Source organism: Cyrtonyx montezumae, unplaced genomic scaffold (assembly GCF_038088225.1).
Source record: "Cyrtonyx montezumae isolate F1298 unplaced genomic scaffold, pur_monq_1.0 scaffold_151, whole genome shotgun sequence".
In the NCBI taxonomy this organism is placed as follows: Eukaryota; Metazoa; Chordata; class Aves; order Galliformes; family Odontophoridae; genus Cyrtonyx; species Cyrtonyx montezumae.
In genome coordinates, this window is record NW_027071883.1 from 28,041 (window position 1) to 46,057 (window position 18,017).

The following is an 18,017-nucleotide window of genomic DNA, read 5'->3' on the forward strand; positions in this document are numbered from 1 at the left end:
TGGGGCTGGGGGGACGCTGGGGGTATGGGGCTTATGGGGCTGGGGGTATGAGGCTCGTGGGGCTGGGGGTATGGGGCTTGAGGGACTTGTGGGGCGGGGCTATGGGGCTTGTGGGGCTGGGGGTATGAGGCTTGTGGGGCTGGGGGTATGGGGCTTGTGGGGCTGGGGGGATGCTGGGGGTATGGGGCTTATGGGGCTGGGGGTATGAGGCTCGTGGGGCTGGGGGTATGGGGCTTGAGGGACTTGTGGGGCGGGGCTATGGGGCTTGTGGGGCTGGGGGTATGGGGCTCGTGGGGCTGGGGGGACGCTGGGGGTATGGGGCTTATGGGGCTGGGGGTATGAGGCTCGTGGGGCTGGGGGTATGGGGCTTGAGGGACTTGTGGGGCGGGGGTATGGGGCTTGTGGGGCTGGGGGTATGGGGCTTGTGGGGCTGGGGGTATGGGGCTTGTGGGGCTGGGGGTATGGGGCTTGTGGGGCTGGGGGTATGAGGCTTGTGGGGCTGGGGGTATGGGGCTTATGGGGCTGGGGGTATGGGGCTTATGGGGCTGGGGGTATGGGGCTTATGGGGCTGGGGAATGGGGCTTATGGGGCTGGGGGTATGGGCTTATGGGGCTGGGGTATGGGGCTTATGGGGCTGGGGTATGGGGCTTATGGGGCTGGGGAATGGGGCTTATGAGGCTGGGGAATGGGGCTTGTGGGGCGGGGCTTAAGGGGCGGAGCTTCATGTAAGCGATGGGAATTCAGAGGGGGCGTGGCCTAAAGGGGCGTGGCCTAAGGTTTATGGGGTGGGGATTAAGGGGGCGGGGCTTTGTATAAGTGGTGGGGGTAGGGAGGGGGCGGGGCCTCATGTAAGTGGTGCTGAAAGGGGGTGGAGCTTATGGGGTGGGGCCTCGTGTAAGTGGTGGGTGAAAGGGGCGTGGCCTAAAGGGGCGTGGCCTAAAGGGCGGGGATTATGGGTCTTCTGGGGTGGGGCTTACTTAATATTTAAGTAGTGGGGGTAGAAAGGGGTGGGGCCTAAGGGGGCGGGGCCTCGTGCAACGTTGTGGGGGGCAGAAAGGGGCGGGGCCTAAGGGGGGCGGTGCTTGGGGCGGGGTTTCATGTGATGGGGCAGGTAGGGGGCAGGGCCAGAAGTGGGCGGGGCCAGATGTGGGCGTGGCTTCGGGACGGGTTCAGCCGGAAGTGGGCGTGGCCACACGGTCTCTATGGCACCAAATGGGATTGGTTGGGGGGGGCTTTTATGTAAAGGGGTCGTGTCCAGAAAGTGGGCGTGGCCTCGTTTGGGGGCGGGGCCAGAAGTGGGCGTGGCCACAATGTCTCCATTGAACCGAATGGGATCGGATGGGGGGGGAGGGCGGGGCCTTTATATAAAGGGGCGTGTCCGGGAGTGGGCGTGGCCTGGGGTTGGGGGCGTGGCCGGAAGTGGGCGTGGCCACATTGTCTCCATTGAACCGAATGGGATCGGATTGGGGGGGGGAGGGGGAAGGGCGGGGCCTTTATATAAAGGGGCGTGTCCACGAGTGGGCGTGGCCTGTGGTTGGGGGGCGTGGTCAGAAGTGGGCGTGGCCACATTGTCTCCATTGACCCGAATGGGATCGGATTGGGGAGGGGGGGAGGGGGGAAGGGTGGGGCCTTTATATAAAGGGGCGTGTCCAGGAGTGGGCGTGGGCCGGGGGGTTGGGGGCGTGGCCGGAAGTGGGCGTGGCCTGACCCGTGCCCGCCGCGGGCGGCGAACATCTCGTGGAAGGGGAACTGGCGGTGCAGGTCCTTCTCGATGGCGTCCAACCAGCGCGCCTCCCCCGGTTGGCTCTCCAGCTCCTGGGGGCGGGGCCACGAGGTCACAGGGACCCATAGGGACCCATAGGGACCCATAGCGACCCATAGAGACCCATAGGGATTCATAGGGACCCACAGGGACCCATAGCGACCCATTGAGACCCATAGGGATTCATAGGACCCACAGGGACCCATAGCGACCCATAGAGATCCAGAGGGACTCATAGGGACCCATAGAGACCCACAGGGACCCATAGCGACCCATAGGGATTCATAGGGACCCACAGGGACCCACAGCGACCCATAGAGATCCAGAGGGGACTCATAGGGACCCCCATAGAGACCCATAGAGACCCATAGGGATTCATAGGGACCCACAGGGACCCACATGGACCCATAGCGACCCATAGAGATCCATAGGGACTCATAGGGACCCATAGAGACCCATAGAGACCCATAGAGACCCATAGGGACCCATAGGGACCCATAGAGCCCATAGAGACCCCATATGACCCCATAGAACCCCATAGAGCCCCATAGAGGCCCCATGGCGCCCCATGGCACCCCATAGGGACCCACAGAGACACACAGGGATCCATAGAGACCCATAGGGACCCAGAGAGAACAATAGGGACATATAGAGACCCATAAAGACCCATAGAGACCCCATAGAGACCCATAGGGACCCACAGAGACGCATAGGGACCCATAGAGAGACATAGGGACCCATAGAGACCCATAGGGACCCCATAGAGACCCATAGGGACCCCATAGAGAGACATAGGGACCCCATAGAGAGACATAGGGACCCATAGAGAGACATAGGGACCCCATAGAGACCCATAGGGACCCACAGAGACCCACAGAGACCCATAGGGACCCACAGAGACCCATAGGGACCCATAGAGACCCATAGGGACCCAGAGGGACCCATAGGGACCCACAGAGACCCATAGAGACCCCATAGAGACCCATCGGGACCCATCGGGACCCACAGAGACCCATAGGGACCCATGTGGATGAAGGGAGAGCGCCCCCTGGTGGCGGGGAAGGGAACTGTAGCCCCATAGGATTACAGAGACTCCCCCCACACCCCAAATCCCCCCCCCCCCCCACACCCCAAATCCCCCCCCGCCCCACATCCCCCCCTGCCCCACATCCCCGCCCCACATCCCTGCCCCACATCCCCGCCCCACCTGGAAGAGGCCGGGGTGCTGCTGCTGGAGGTGGTGGCTGGCCGACAGGAGCTGCCACGCGCGGGCACGCAGCGACGATGGGATCCCCTTCCGGCACCGCAGCTTCACCTGCCCCACAGCGGGACCCATAGCGCCCCACACCGGGACCCATAGCGGGACCCATAGCGCCCCACACCGGGACCCATAGCGGGACCCATAGCGCCCCACAGCGGGACCCATAGTGGGATCCATAGCACTCCACAGCGGGACCCATAGCGCCCTACAGCAGGACCCATAGTGGGACCCATAGTGGGACCCACATCGCCCCACAGCGGGACCCATAGCGGGACCCACAGCGGGACCCACAGCGGGACCCATAGCACCCCACAGTGGGACCCATAGTGGGACCCATAGCGCCCCAGGGGCAGGAGAAGCTCCCTGTGGGGCAGGAGGAGCCCACTATGGGGCAGGACGTGCCTGCTATGGGGCAAGAGGAGACCCCAGAACACTCTGTGGGGCAGGAGGAGCCTGCTATGGGGCAGGAGGAGACCCCAGAACACTCTGTGGGGCAGGAGGAGCCCGCTATGGGGCAGGAGGAGACCCCAGAGCACTTTATGGGGCAGGAGGAGCCCGCTTTGGGGCAGGACAGCCCGCTATGGGGCAGGAGGAGCCCGCTATGGGGCAGGACAGCCCACTTTGGGGCAGGACAGCCCGCTATGGGGCAGGAGGAGCCAGCCATGGGGCAGGACAGCCCGCTATGGGGCAGGAGGAACTCGCTATGGGGCAGGAGGAGCCAGCTATGGGGCAGGAGGAACTCGCTATGGGGCAGGAGGAGCCCGCTTTGGGGCAGGACAGCCCACTATGGGGCAGGAGGAACTCGCTATGGGGCAGGAGGAGCCCGCTATGGGGCAGGACAGCCCACTTTGGGGCAGGACAGCCCGCTATGGGGCAGGAGGAGCCAGCCATGGGGCAGGACAGCCCGCTATGGGGCAGGAGGAGCCAGCCATGGGGCAGGACAGCCCACTTTGGGGCAGGACAGCCCGCTATGGGGCAGGAGGAACTCGCTATGGGGCAGGAGGAGCCAGCTATGGGGCAGGACAGCCCGCTTTGGGGCAGGAGGAGCCAGCTATGGGGCAGGAGGAGCCCGCTATGGGGCAGGAGGAGCCCACTTTGGGGCAGGACAGCCCGCTTTGGGGCAGGAGGAGCCCGCTATGGGGCAGGAGGAGCCCGCTATGGGGCAGGAGGAGCCCACTTTGGGGCAGGAGGAGCCCGCTTTGGGGCAGGAGGAGCCAGCTATGGGGCAGGAGGAGCCAGCTATGGGGCAGGACAGCCCGCTTTGGGGCAGGAGGAGCCCGCTTTGGGGCAGGAGGAGCCAGCTATGGGGCATGAGGAGCCAGCTATGGGGCAGGACAGCCCGCTTTGGGGCAGGACAGCCCGCTTTGGGGCAGGAGGAGCCAGCTATGGGGCAGGAGGAGCCAGCTATGGGGCAGGACAGCCCACTATGGGGCAGGAGAAGCCAGCTATGGGGCAGGACAGCCCGCTTTGGGGCAGGACAGCCCGCTATGGGGCAGGAGGAGCCCGCTATGGGGCAGGAAGAGCCCCCAGAGCACTCTAAGGGGCAGGAGGAGCCCACTTTGGGGCAGGACAGCCCGCTTTGGGGCAGGAGGAGCCAGCTATGGGGCAGGAGGAGCCCGCTATGGGGCAGGAGGAGCCCACTTTGGGGCAGGACAGCCCGCTATGGGGCAGGAGGAGCCCGCTATGGGGCAGGACAGCCCGCTTTGGGGCAGGAGGAGCCAGCTATGGGGCAGGAGGAGCCAGCTATGGGGTAGGAGGAGCCAGCTATGGGGCAGGACAGCCCGCTTTGGGGCAGGACAGCCCGCTATGGGGCAGGAGGAGCCCGCTATGGGGCAGGAGGAGCTCGCTATGGGGCAGACCCACCTTCTGGTAGCGCCGCGTCAGCCATGTGTCCCAATGGGAGAACATCTCGAGCCACTTCAGCTCCCGCTGCCGCGCCACGTCCACGGGCACCGAGCTCTCCCTGTGGGGCACAGCCCCATAAGTGTGGGGCACAGCCCCCTAAGTGTGGGGTGTGAGCCCCACGCACGCCGCTCCCCTCCCCCCTCCCCTTCCAACCTGGCCCCACACTTTGAGGGATCCCACCCGAGAAACTGCGGGGATGGGCAACTTATGGGGCGCTGTGGGGCGGAAGGGGGACATACACCCTATGGGGCGCTATGGGGCAGGAGAGGAATGCCCGTCCTATGGGGCAGGAGGGGACTGCCCACCCTCTGTGGCGCTATGGGGCGCTATGGGGTTCTATGGGGCTCTATTGGGTTCTATGGGGCTCTATGGGGTGCTATGGGGCTCTATGGGGCGCTATGGGGCTCTATGGGGTCATATGGGGTTCTATGAGGCACTATGGGGCGCTATGGGGTGCTATGGGGTTTTATGGGGTTCAATGGGTCTGTATAGAGCTCTATGGATCTATATGGGTTTCTATAGGTCTCTATGGGGTTCTATGGGGATCTATGGGGTTCTATGGGGCACTATGGATTCTATGGGACCCTATGGGTTTCTATGGGGCTCTATGGGGTTCTATGGGGCACTATGGGGGCTCTATGGGGCACTTTCGGTTGTATGGGGTTCTATGGGTCTCTATGGGGTTCTGTGGGTCTCTATGGGTCTCTATGGGGCTCTATGAGGATCTATGGGGCGCTATGGGGTTCTATGGGTCCCTATAGGTCACTATGGGTACCAAGGGAGCACTATGGGTTCTAGGTGTTCTATGGGGCGCTGTGGGGCGCTATGGGGCACTATGGATTCTATGGGGCTCTATGGGGTTCTATGGGGCTCTATGGGGATCTATGGGACTCTATGGGGCTCTATGGGTCTCTATGGGGATCTATGGGTCACTATGGGTTCCAAGGGGGCACTACGGGTTCTACGTGTTCTATGGGGCGCTGTGGGGCGCTATGGGGCACTATGGATTCTATGGGGCTCTATGGGGTTCTATGGGGCTCTATGGGGTTCTATGGGGCTCTATGGGGCTCTATGGGGATCTATGGGGCTCTATGGGGTTTTATGGGTCTCTATGGGGCTCTATGGGTCACTATGGGTTCCAAGGGGGCACTACGGGTTCTACGTGTTCTATGGGGCGCTGTGGGGCGCTATGGGGCACTATGGATTCTATGGGCTCTATGGGGCTCTATGGGGCTCTATGGGTCACTATGGGTTCCAAGGGGGCACTACGGGTTCTACGTGTTCTATGGGGCGCTGTGGGGCGCTATGGGGCACTATGGATTCTATGGGGCTCTATGGGGTTCTATGGGGCTCTATGGGGCTCTATGGGGCTCTATGGGGCTCTATGGGTTCCAAGGGGGCACTACGGGTTCTACGTGTTCTATGGGGCGCTGTGGGGCGCTATGGGGCACTATGGATTCTATGGGGCTCTATGGGGTTCTATGGGGCTCTATGGGGCTCTATGGGTCACTATGGGTTCCAAGGGGGCACTACGGGTTCTACGTGTTCTATGGGGCGCTGTGGGGCGCTATGGGGCGCAGACTCACGTGTCGAGGCAGTAGTGGCTGCCCCCCAGGAAACCGTAGCGGTCGGTGCGGCGGAACGTGGGTCCCCCCAACTCCGAATCCGACCCCACAGAGCTGACGTCGTCGGGGAAGGAGCCGAGCGACCCCGAGAGGGCGCTCAGGGAATCCGCGTCCGCCCCACGCGACGGCCACGCCACGCTCGACCCCACGCTGCTCCGCGACCCACGCGTGGCCCCGGAGGACGACGGGAGCGGGGGGACCGTCTGTGGGGTCGCACGCGGAGGAGGGCTCGGGGGGGTCCCAGAAGGAGGAGGGCGGGTATGGGATCGGGGGGTCCAAGATGGAGGACGGTGGGGGCATGGGGTCCAAGATGGAGGACGGTGGGGTTGTGGGGTCCACGATGGACGATGTGGGGGTCTTGGGGTCCGAGATGGAGGACGGTGGGGTCTTGGGGTCCACGATGGACGATGTGGGGGTCTTGGGGTCCAAGATGGAGGACGGTGGGGTCTTGGGGTCCAAGATGGAGGATGTGGGGGTCTTGGGGTCCGAGATGGAGGACGGTGGGGTCTTGGGGTCCAAGATGGAGGATGTGGGGGTCTTGGGGTCCACGATGGACGATGTGGGGGTCTTGGGGTCCAAGATCGATGACGTTGGGGTCTTAGGGTCCAAGATGGAGGACGGTGGGCTCTTGGGGTCCAAGATGGAGGATGGTGGGGTCTTGGGGTCCACGATGGACGATGTGGGGGTCTTGGGGTCCGAGATGGAGGACGGTGGGGTCGTGGGGTCCAAGATGGAGGATGTGGGGGTCTTGGGGTCCACGATGGACGATGTGGGGGTCTTGGGGTCCAAGATCGATGACGTTGGGGTCTTAGGGTCCAAGATGGAGGACGGTGGGCTCTTGGGGTCCAAGATGGAGGATGGTGGGGTCTTGGGGTCCGAGATCGATGATGTGGGGGTCTTGGGGTCCAAGATGGAGGATGTGGGGGTCTTGGGGTCCATGATTGATGACATTGGGGTCTTGGGGTCCAAGATGGATGATGTGGGGATCTTGGGGTCCAGGATCGATGACACTGGAGTCTTGGAGTCCAAGATGGAGGACGCTGGGGGCATGGGGTCCGAGATCGATGATGTGGGGGCCCTGGGGTCCAAGATGGAGGACATTGGGGTCGTGGGGTCCAAGATCGATGACATTGGGTTCTTGGGGTCTAAGATGGATGACGTGGGGATCTTGGGGTCCAAGATGGAGGATGTGGAGGTCTTGGGGTCCAAGATGGAGGACGTTGGGGTCTTGGGGTCCAAGATGGAGGACGTTGGGGTCACGTGATCCAAGATGGTCGCCGTTGGGGTCACGTGATCCAAGATGGTCGCTGTTTTGGTCACGTGATCCGAGATGGTCGACATTGGGGTCACATGATCCAAGATAGTCGCTGTTGAGGTCACGTGATCCAGGATGACTGGTGTTGGGGTTACATGATCCGAGATGGTCAACGTTGGGGTCACGTGATCCATGATGACTGGTGTTGGGGTCACGTGATCCAAGATGGCTGACGTTTGGGTCACGTGATCCGAGATGGCTGACGTTTGGGTCATGTGATCTGAGATGGCGGATGTTGGACCGGATGGGGCTGGATCCAAGATGGCCGCCTTTGGGGTCACGTGATCCAAGGTGGCCGACGTTGGGGTCACGTGATCCAAGGTGGCTGACACTTGGGTCATGTGATCTGAGATGACTGACGTTGGGGTCATGTGATCTGAGATCGCTGATGCTGGGGTCACATGATCCGAGATGGCTGACGTTGAGGTCACGTGACCCAAAGTGGCGGGCGTTGGGGTCATGTGATCAAAGTTGGCGGAACGCGCGGTGCCCTTTGACCCCGAGGTGACCGACGCTGATTTCAAGATGGCGGACGGAGGATTGGGGGTCGCAACCTTTGACCCCAAAGCAGTGGACGTGGGGGGCAGGGCTGTCACCTTTGACCCCGAGATGGCGGCCGTTGACCCTACTGCGCTCCCATTGGTTGAGGCCACACCCAACATGGCGTCCGTTGACCCCACTGCGCTCCCATTGGTTGAGGCCACACCCAACATGGCGTCCGTTGACCCCACTGTGCTCCCATCGGTTGAGGCCACACCCAACATGGCGTCCGTTAACCCCGCCCCACTCCCATCGGTTAAGGCCACACCCAACATGGCGTCCGCTAACCTCGACCTGCTCCCATCGGTTAAGGCCACACCCAACATGGCGTCCGTTGATCCCGCCCCTCGCCCATCGGCCGAGGCCACACCCAAGATGGCCGCCGCAACAACTTCCGGTCCCGCCGCCTTCCCGCCGTCGTCGGGCTCCGCCGAGCACGAGGCGGTGACCTTTGACCCCGAGATGACCTCCGCCGCCGCCCCTCCTCCTTCTCCCCCTTCGCGCGCGCTCCCGCCTGCCGCCGCCGCCCCCAACCCGACCGTCACCGTCCCCGAACCGGCAAAAGCCGCCCCCCCTCCGTCACGTGACCGCGGCGCGACCCCCGCTGACCCCGCACTGACCTCCGCCGCCCTCCCGTCGCCCTCCGCCGGCCCCGAAGCGCCGCGGACCTCCGCCCCTCCTCCCCCCCCGCGCCGTCCACGCCCCGCGGCGGCCATCTTGGGGCGGGGCGGGGGCCGCGGGGGCCCCCGGCGTTATGGGCCGCGTTTCCATGGCGACGCGCGGGGCGCGAAGGGCGGCCGGCAGCCCCCCGGCCGTTGCCGTGGAGATGCGCGCGCAGCGCCGCGTCCGCTTCCGCCCCCGAGGGCCAATGGGAGAGAGGCACCGCCCACTTCCGGGATCGTCTACTTCCGATCTTTCGCTTCGGGTTCCGGTCCGGGCGGAACCACCGGGATCGGGCGGAATCGTTCGGTTCCGGTTCTGCCGCTTTCCGGTTCCGGTGAGAGCACGGGGAGCGCCGCGCGTTTCCGTCCCCGCGTGACCCCGTTCCTCCCCCTCCTTCGCCACTTTTTGCTCCATCATCAACACCGGGGACCGCTCCGCGCCCGCGGGACCCCCGAATTCCCCCCCCAACCCATCGATGCCCCCCAAAATCCACATTCCACCGCGTTGCTCTCATCCGCCCCTAAATACACGCTGATTTCCGGCTCAGGGCCACCGATTTGCAACCTTCCCTCTTAAATTTGCCCAGATTTCCGCTCAATTTCCACAAACTGCCCCAAATCGGCGTCGATTCCCCCCGATTTCCCCCAGTTCTGCCTCGGGACCACCAAATTTTCCCCGTTTTTTCCCTGAACCGGAAGTTCTGTTAGCGAGCGCCGCACTTCCGGTCTCCGCTCTTTCCTCTCCTCTCTATGGTTCTGGATGAGCGAACGTAGCCCCGCTTCCGCTCGCTCCCATTGGCGGAGGCGCCGCGGGGTCGCATCCCATTGGCTGAGAGGGTTGACTACATCTCCCGCAGGCCCCGCGACGCCGCCATTTTTTGTGGGGTGGGAGGAGAGGGTGAGGCTTCAGGGACCCGAGGTGACCCCAAATGTTGGAACTGTCCCCAAAAAGCGGCCCCGGGGCGGCACCGAAACGCCTCCGGACGCCCCCTATGTCCCCGGTATCCTCGTCAATATGCCCAACAACATCAATAACGTTCCCTCGACACTCCCGAATCGGCCCAAAAATGACCCAAAAAGGTCTGCGAGCGCTCCAAACGTCCTCTGATGAGTTCACAATGTCACAAATGTCCATATTCGTCACCGGTGATGACTCCACAACTCTTAAAATGCCCCCGAAGTCTCCAAGGGTCCTAAGTATGACCCGGATGCGTAAAAATCCAAAGTCCCGAATGCCCCAAATGTACCCTGACCCATCCTAGCTCCACAGTGCCATCCCCAAAGGTCCCAAATGTTCCCCAAAATGACCCCAAATCTTTTGCCGTCTTCCACGCTCCGCCCGGTCAATGAATATGCGATGTATGTTAATTAAGCCCCGCCCCCTGCAGTAAAACCACGCCCCCCTCCGCTAAACCCCGCCCCTATCACCTCCCCGACCTTTGCGCGCACTGCGCATGCGCCTGGCCGAGAAAGCGGGTTCCGCGCGTGCGCGTTGTGGCGGTGTCCGCTCCTCGCAGATTCGCCAATCTCGCGGCTCATTAAAGACGTCCGTCAGAAGCGCGTTAAAATAATTACAGTCATTTCTCTGCTCTCTCACAGCAGAGTCGGACCCGGTAAAACGAGGAACGGAAGCGAAAAGGCGGAAATGCGTATAAAACAAATCGGCGAAAGTGCGGCCGAGAGGCGCATTGCGGCAGATTCGCCGCGGGCGCGGAGCGGTTGAACCGCAGCGGCTGCGCGCAACGTCCCGCCGGTTGATGTGGAGCAGCAAAACTTCCTCGCCAGGAAATCCGAGTTAAACGCGGGTGAGAAGAGGCAAAAAAAAAAAAAGCCCTCCAGGGCGACTTTTATGACGGTGATGAATTTATTGTTTTCCTTTTTTTTTTCTTTTTTTTTTTTTTTTTTTTTCCCGTGGCGAAAGTGCGGCTGGCGAGAAAGGAGGCGGGCGAACGGAAGCGATCTCGCGAGATTTGTCGCGGCGCGAGTTCGGGCGTTGGCTCCTCCCCGTGCCCCGCCCCTCCCGGTCCCGCGGCGGCGGCGGCGGTTCCGCTCCGCTCCGTTCCCGCTCCGCCCCCCCCCTCCCCCGGTCCTGAGTGGATCCCCCCCCCCCACCCGGGCCCGGAGAGCCGCGATTCGCCCCCCACTCTTCCAACTCCTCCTCCCCTCCCCGTGAGGGGCGGCAGCGGCAGGTGAGGGCGGGCCGGTCCTGGGAGAGCTGACGGGAACGGAGGGGGGGGGGGGGGGGGGGGAGGGAATTGGGGGCTGAGGGAATTGGGGAGGGGGAGGGGTAACGGGGAGGGGGAGGGGAAACTGGGAATTGAGGAAACTGGGGGGAACTGGGGTGAGATTGGGAGGTAATGGGGGGGAAGGGGTAACTGGGGGAGAGGGGAAGCTGGGGGGAATTGGGGGAACTGGGGGGAGATTGGGAGGCAGTGGGAGGGGGAATTGGGGGGAATTGGGTGGGTTTGGGAGGTAATGGGGGGGGAACTTGGGGGGAGTTTGGGATGTAATGGGGGGAGGGTTAACTGGAGTAACTGGGGGGAATTGGGTGAGATTGGGGGGGGAATTGGGGTGGGTTTTGGAGGTGGGAGGGAATGGGGGGGGGGGGTTAGGGGGGGAATGGGAAACTGGGGGCAATTGGGGTGGGTTTGGGGGGGCGGGGGAAGGGGATGTGGGGTCCTGATGGGGGAGGGGGAAAATTAGGGGGGGTAATGGGGGGGGAGCAGCGGGTGAAAGTGGGGGGAATTGGGGGAAATGTGGGGCGATTTGGGTGAAATGTGGGGGGTGGGGGTAAATTTGGGGTGAGTGGGGGGATTTGAGGGTAAATATGGGGTTGAGTGGGGGGGTAAGTATTGGGGGTTTGGGGGGTAACTATTGGGATTTGAGGGAACGGCGAAGTGAATGTGGGGCTGTGAGGGGAAAGGTGGGGATTTAGGGGGGAACGTAGGGATTTTGGGGTAAAACTGAGGTGAACGTGGGGGTTAGGGGTGAATATTGGGGGTTTGAGGTAAAACTGAGGGGATTTGGGGTGAATATTGGGATTTTGGGGTAAAACTGAGGTGAATGTGGGGATTTGGGGTGAATATTGGGATTTTGGGGTAAAACTGAGGTGAATGTGGTGGATTTGGGGTGAATATTGGGGTTTTGAGGTAAAACTGAGGTGAATGTTGGGGTTAGGGGTGGATATTGGGGATTTTGAGGTAAAACTGAGGTGAATGTGGGGATTTGGGGTGAATATTGGGGACTTTGGGCTAACACTGAGGTGAATGTGGTGGATTTGGGGGTGAATATTGGGGATTTTGAGGTAACACTGAGGTGAATGTTGGGGATTTGGGGTAAATATTGGGGATTTTGAGGTAAAACTGAGGTGAATGTGGGGATTTGGGGTGAATATGGGGATTTTGGGGTAAAACTGAGGTGAATGTTGGGATTTGGGGTGAAATATTTGGGGATTTTGGGGTAAAGCTGTGGTGAATGTGGGGATTTGGGGTGAATATTGGGGATTTTGGGGTAAAACTGAGGTGAATGTGGGGATTTGGGGTGAATATTGGGTTTTTTGAGGTAAAACTGAGGTGAATGTTGGGGTTAGGGGTGAATATTGGGGGTTTTGGGGTAAAACTGAGGTGAATGTGGTGGATTTGGGGTGAATATTGGGGATTTGAGGTAAAACTGAGGTGAATGTGGTGGATTTGGGGTAAATATTGGGGATTTTGGGGTAAAACTGAGGGGATTTGGGGTGAATATTGGGGGATTTTGGGGTAAAACTGAGGTGAACGTGGGGATTTGGGGTGAATATTGGGGGTTTTGGGTAAAACTGAGGTGAATGTGGTAATTTTGGGGTAAATATTGGGATTTTGAGGTAAAACTGAGGTGAATGTGGGGATTTTGGGGTGAATATGGGGATTTTGGGGTGAATATTGGGGATGTTGAGGTAAAACTGAGGTGAATGTTGGGATTTAGGGTAAATATTGGGGATTATGAGATAAAACTGAGGTGAACGTGAGGATTTGGGGTGAATATTGGGGATTTGGGGTAAAACTGAGGTGAATGTGGGGATTTGGGGTGAATATTGGGGATTTTGAGGTAAAACTGAGGTGAATGTGGGGATTTGGGGTGAATATTGGGAATTTTGGGGTAAAACTGAGGGGATTAGGGGTAAATATTGGGGATTTTGAGGTAAAGCTGAGGTGAATGTTCGGGTTTGGGGTAAATATTGGGATTATGAGGTAAAACTGAGGTGAACGTGAGGATTTGGGGTGGATATTGGGGATTTTGAGGTAAAACTGAGGTGAATGTGGGATTTGGGGTGGATATTGGGGATTTTGAGGTAAAACTGAGGGGATTGGGGTAAATAGTGGGGATTTTGGGTAAAACTGAGGGGATTTGGGGTAAATAGTGGGGATTTTGGGGGTAAAACTGAGGGGATTTGGGTGAATAGTGGGATTTTGGGGTAAAACTGAGGGGATTTGGGGTAAATAGTGGGGATTTTGGGGTAAAACTGAGGGGATTTGGGGGTGAATATTGGGATTTTTGAGGTAAAACTGAGGGGATTTGGGGTAAATAGTGGGGATTTTGGGGGTAAAACTGAGGGGATTTGGGTGAATATTGGGGATTTTGGGGTAAAACTGAGGGGATTTCGAGTAAATATTGGAGATTTTGGGGAAAAACTGAGGGGATTTGGGGTGAATATTGGGGATTTTGGGGTAAAAACTGAGGGGATTTGGGGTGAATATTGGGGATTTTGAGGTAAAACTGAGGGGATTTGGGGTAAATAGTGGGGATTTTGGGGTAAAACTGAGGGGATTTGGGGTGAATATTGGGATTTTGGGGTAAAACTGAAGTGAATGTGGTGGTTTTGGGGTAAATAGTGGGGATTTTGAGGTAAAACTGAGGTGAATGTGGGGATTTGGGTGAATATTGGGGTTTTGAGGTAAAACTGAGGTGAACGTGAGGATTTGGGGTAAATAGTGGGGATTTTGAGGTAAAACTGTGGGGATTTGGGGTAAATAGTGGGGATTTTGGGGTAAAACTGAGGTGAATGTGGGGATTTGGGGTGAATATTGGGGATTTTGGGGTAAAACTGAGGTGAATGTTGGGATTAGGGTGAATATTGGGGATTTTGGGGTAAAACTGAGGTGAAAGTAAGGATTTGGGGTGGATATTGGGGATTTTGGGGGTAAAACTGAGGTGATTAAGGGATTTTGGCGGTAAACATTGGGGATTTTTGGGGTAAAACTGAGGTGAATGTGGGGGGTTTGGGATGAGTATTGGGAATTTTGGGGTAAAACTGAGGGATTAGGGGTAAATATTGGGGATTTTGAGGTAAAGCTGAGGTGAATGTGGTAATTTTGGGGTAAATATTGGGGATTTTGAGGTAAAACTGAGGTGAATGTGGGGATTTTGGGGTGAATATTGGGGATTTTGGGGTGAATATTGGGGATTTTGAGGTAAAACTGAGGTGAACGTGTGATTTGGGTGAATATTGGGGATTTTGGGGTAAAACTGAGGTGAATGTGGGGATTTGGGGTGAATATTGGGGATTTTGGGGTAAAACTGAGGTTGAACGTGAGGATTTGGGGTGGATATTGGGGATTTTGGGGTAAAACTGAGGTGATTAAGGGGATTTGGGAGTGAATATTGGGGTTTTGAGGTAAAACTGAGGTGAATGTTGGGGTTAGAGGTGAATATTGGGATTTTGAGATAAAATTGAGGTGATTAAGGGGATTTGGGGGTGAACATGGGCATTTTGAGGTAAAACTGAGGTGAACGTGGGGATTTGGGGTGAATATTGGGGATTTTGGGGTAAAACTGAGGTGAATGTGGGGATTTTGGGGTAAATATTGGGGATTTTGAGGTAAAACTGAGGTGAATGTGGGGATTTTGGGGTGAATATTGGGGATTTTGGGGTGAATATTGGGGTTTTTGAGGTAAAACTGAGGTGAATGTGGGGATTTGGGGTGAATATTGGGGATTTTGAGGTAAAACTGAGGGATTTGGGGTGAATATTGGGATTTTGGGGTAAAACTGAGGGGATTTGGGGTAAATAGTGGGGATTTTGAGGTAAAACTGAGGTGAACTTGGGGATTTGGGGTGAACATTGGGGATTTTGAGGTAAAACTGAGGTGGATGTTGGGGTTTGGGCTGAATATTGGGGATTTTGGGGGGGGGGGGTTGGGGTCAATTTAGGGGTTATTCCGTGGCACTTCGTAGCGGTTCTGGAGCGCTATGGGGCAGTCCTGGGCTATTCACTGTGGGAAATAAGGGGCATTTTGGGGTCGCGAGGGGGCCGTGGGTGACCCTAACCCCCCCCCAAAAAACATTGTGCCCCCCTCCCCAGTGTCAATGAGGCAGAATGGAGCCGGAGGTGGGGGGTGAGAGCCAGCGTCCCCCCAGCGTCCCGTGGCGCAGCTACAAAGCTGGTGGTGGACCCCGCGCTGCGCCGCGCCCCACAGAAGGTCTACCGCTACGATGGCGTCCACTTCAGCGTCCCCGTGAGTCCCGCTAACGAGCGGCCCGCTAATTAACCCCCCCCCCCCCCCCATCCAAGTACTAACCAGGCCCGACCCTGCTTAGCTTCCAAGATAAGACGAGATCGGGGTGTGGCCATAGACTATATAAGCCTACAGCACCCGGTCTTCCCAGGAGGTCTCCCATCCAAGGACTAACCAGGCCCGACCCTGCTTAGCTTCCAAGATAAGACGAGATCGGGTTGTGGCCGTAGACTATATACGCCTACAGTGCCCGGTCTTCCCAGGAGGTCTCCCATCCAAGTACTAACCAGGCCCAGCCCTGCTTAGCTTCCAAGATAAGACGAGATCGGGTGTGGCCGTAGACTATATAAGCCTACAGCGCGTGGTCTTCCCAGGAGGTCTCCCATCCAAGGACTAACCAGGCCCGACCCTGCTTAGCTTCCAAGATAAGATGAGATCGGGTGTGGCCGTAGGACTATATAAGCCTACAGCGCCCGGTATTCCTAGGAGGTCTCCCATCCAAGTACTAACCAGGCCCGACCCTGCTTAGCTTCCAAGATAAGACGAGATCGGGCGTTGCTGGAGTGGTGTGGCCGTAGACTATATAAGCCTACAGCACCCAACGTGGGGCTCGAACCCACGACCCTGGGATTAAGAGTCCCATGCTCTTAATGGGGGGGGGGGGGGGGCTGGGGGCGATCCAGCCCTGTCAGCGTTGTGGGGTGCCCCATAGGTGTCATCACTGGCACGTGGGGCACCCCACAAGCGCAGATTTTGGGTGTGTTTCGGGGTCGAGAGTTGGGAGTTTGTACCCCATAGGCCTGGGATGGGACCCAGAGCCTCTTCCGGGCCCCCACCCGTGGGTGCTGCACCCCACAGGACTCCGGGTACCGTCCCGAGGGCGACGTGCGGGACCCCCGGCCCCGCCGCATCTGGTCCAAGCACCGCGACCTCTCCTTGCCCGTCCCCAAGTTCAAGGTGAGGCGGTGGACGGGGTCGGCGTTGGGGGTCACCTCGATGACTTTGGGGTTGACCTTGGGGTCATCTCGGGGGTTTCGGGGACGTGGGGAGCGGCTTTAAGGACATCTTAATGCTGTTGGGATCGCGGGCGCTGACTGTGGGGCCACGTTGGTGGCTTTGGGTCATCTTGGTAGCTCTGGGGTCATCTCAGTGATACAGGGGTTGTTTTGGGGTCATCTCAACGGCTTTGGGGTCATCTCAGTGGCTTTGGGGTCATCTCAACAGCTCTGGGGTCATCTCAGCGATACAGGGGTTGGTTTTGGGGTCATCTCAGCGGCTTTGGGGTCATCTCAACAGCTCTGGGGTCATCTCAGCGATACAGGGGTTGGTTTTGGGGTCATCTCAGCGGCTTTGGGGTCATCTCAACAGCTCTGGGTCATCTCAGTGGTACACGGGTTGGTTTGGGGTCATCTCAGCGGTTTTGGGGTCATCTCAGCAGCTCTGGGGTCATCTCAGTGGTACAGGGGTTGGCTTTGGGGCCATCTCAGTGGCTTTGGGGCCATCTCAGTGGCTCTGGGGTTGATTTGGGGCCATCTCAGTGGCTTTGGGGCCATCTCAGTGGTACTGGGGTTGGTTTGGGGCCATCTCATTGGCTCTGGGGTTGTTTTTAGGCCATCTCAGTGGCTTTGGGGCCATCTCAGTGGCTGTGGGGTTGATTTTGGGGCCATCTCAGTGGCTTTGGGGCTATTCCAGCAGCTTTGGGGCCATCTCAGTGGCTCTGGGGTTGCTTTGGGGCCCTCTCAATGGCTTTGGGGCCATCTCAGTGGCTCTAGTGTTGGTTTTGGGGTCATCTCAGTGGCTTTGGGGTAATCCCAGTGGCTCTGGGGTTGGTTTGGGGCCATCTCAGTGGCTCTGGGGGTTGATTTTGGGGCCATCCTCAGTGGCTTTGGGGCTATTCCAGCAGCTTTGGGGCCATCTCAGTGGCTCTGGGGTTGGCTCTGGGGCCATCTCAGTGGCTTTGGGGCCATCTCAGTGGCTCTGGGGTTGGCTCTGGGCCATCTCAGTGGCTTTGGGGCCATCTCAGTGGCTCTGGGTTGCTTTGGGGCCCTCTCAATGGCTTTGGGGCCATCTCAGTGGCTCTAGAGTTGGTTTGGGGTCATCTCAGCGGCTTTGGGATAATCCCGTGGCTCTGGGGTTGGTTTGGGGCCATCTCAGCGGCTCTGGGGTTGATTTTGGGGCCATCTCAGTGGCTTTGGGCTATTCCAGCAGCTTTGGGGCCATCTCAGCGGCTCTGGGGTTGATTTTGGGGCCATCTCAGTGGCTTTGGGGCCATCTCAGTGGCTCTGGGGTTGATTTTGGGGCCATCTCAGTGGCTTTGGGGCCATCTCAGCGGCTCTGGGGTTGATTTTGGGGCCATCTCAGTGGCTTTGGGGCCATCTCAGTGGCTCTGGGGTTGCTTTGGGGCCCTCTCAATGGCTTTGGGCCATCTCAGTGGCTCTAGAGTTGGTTTGGGGTCA

At 59.0% G+C, this 18,017-nt stretch overlaps 1 pseudogene; it reads right to left on the reverse strand.

The window, feature by feature from the left end:
• Window positions 1-16,022: 16,022 nt before the first annotated feature.
• Window positions 16,023-16,141, reverse strand: LOC136046016 (5S ribosomal RNA; annotated as a pseudogene).
• Window positions 16,142-18,017: the final 1,876 nt, after the last annotated feature.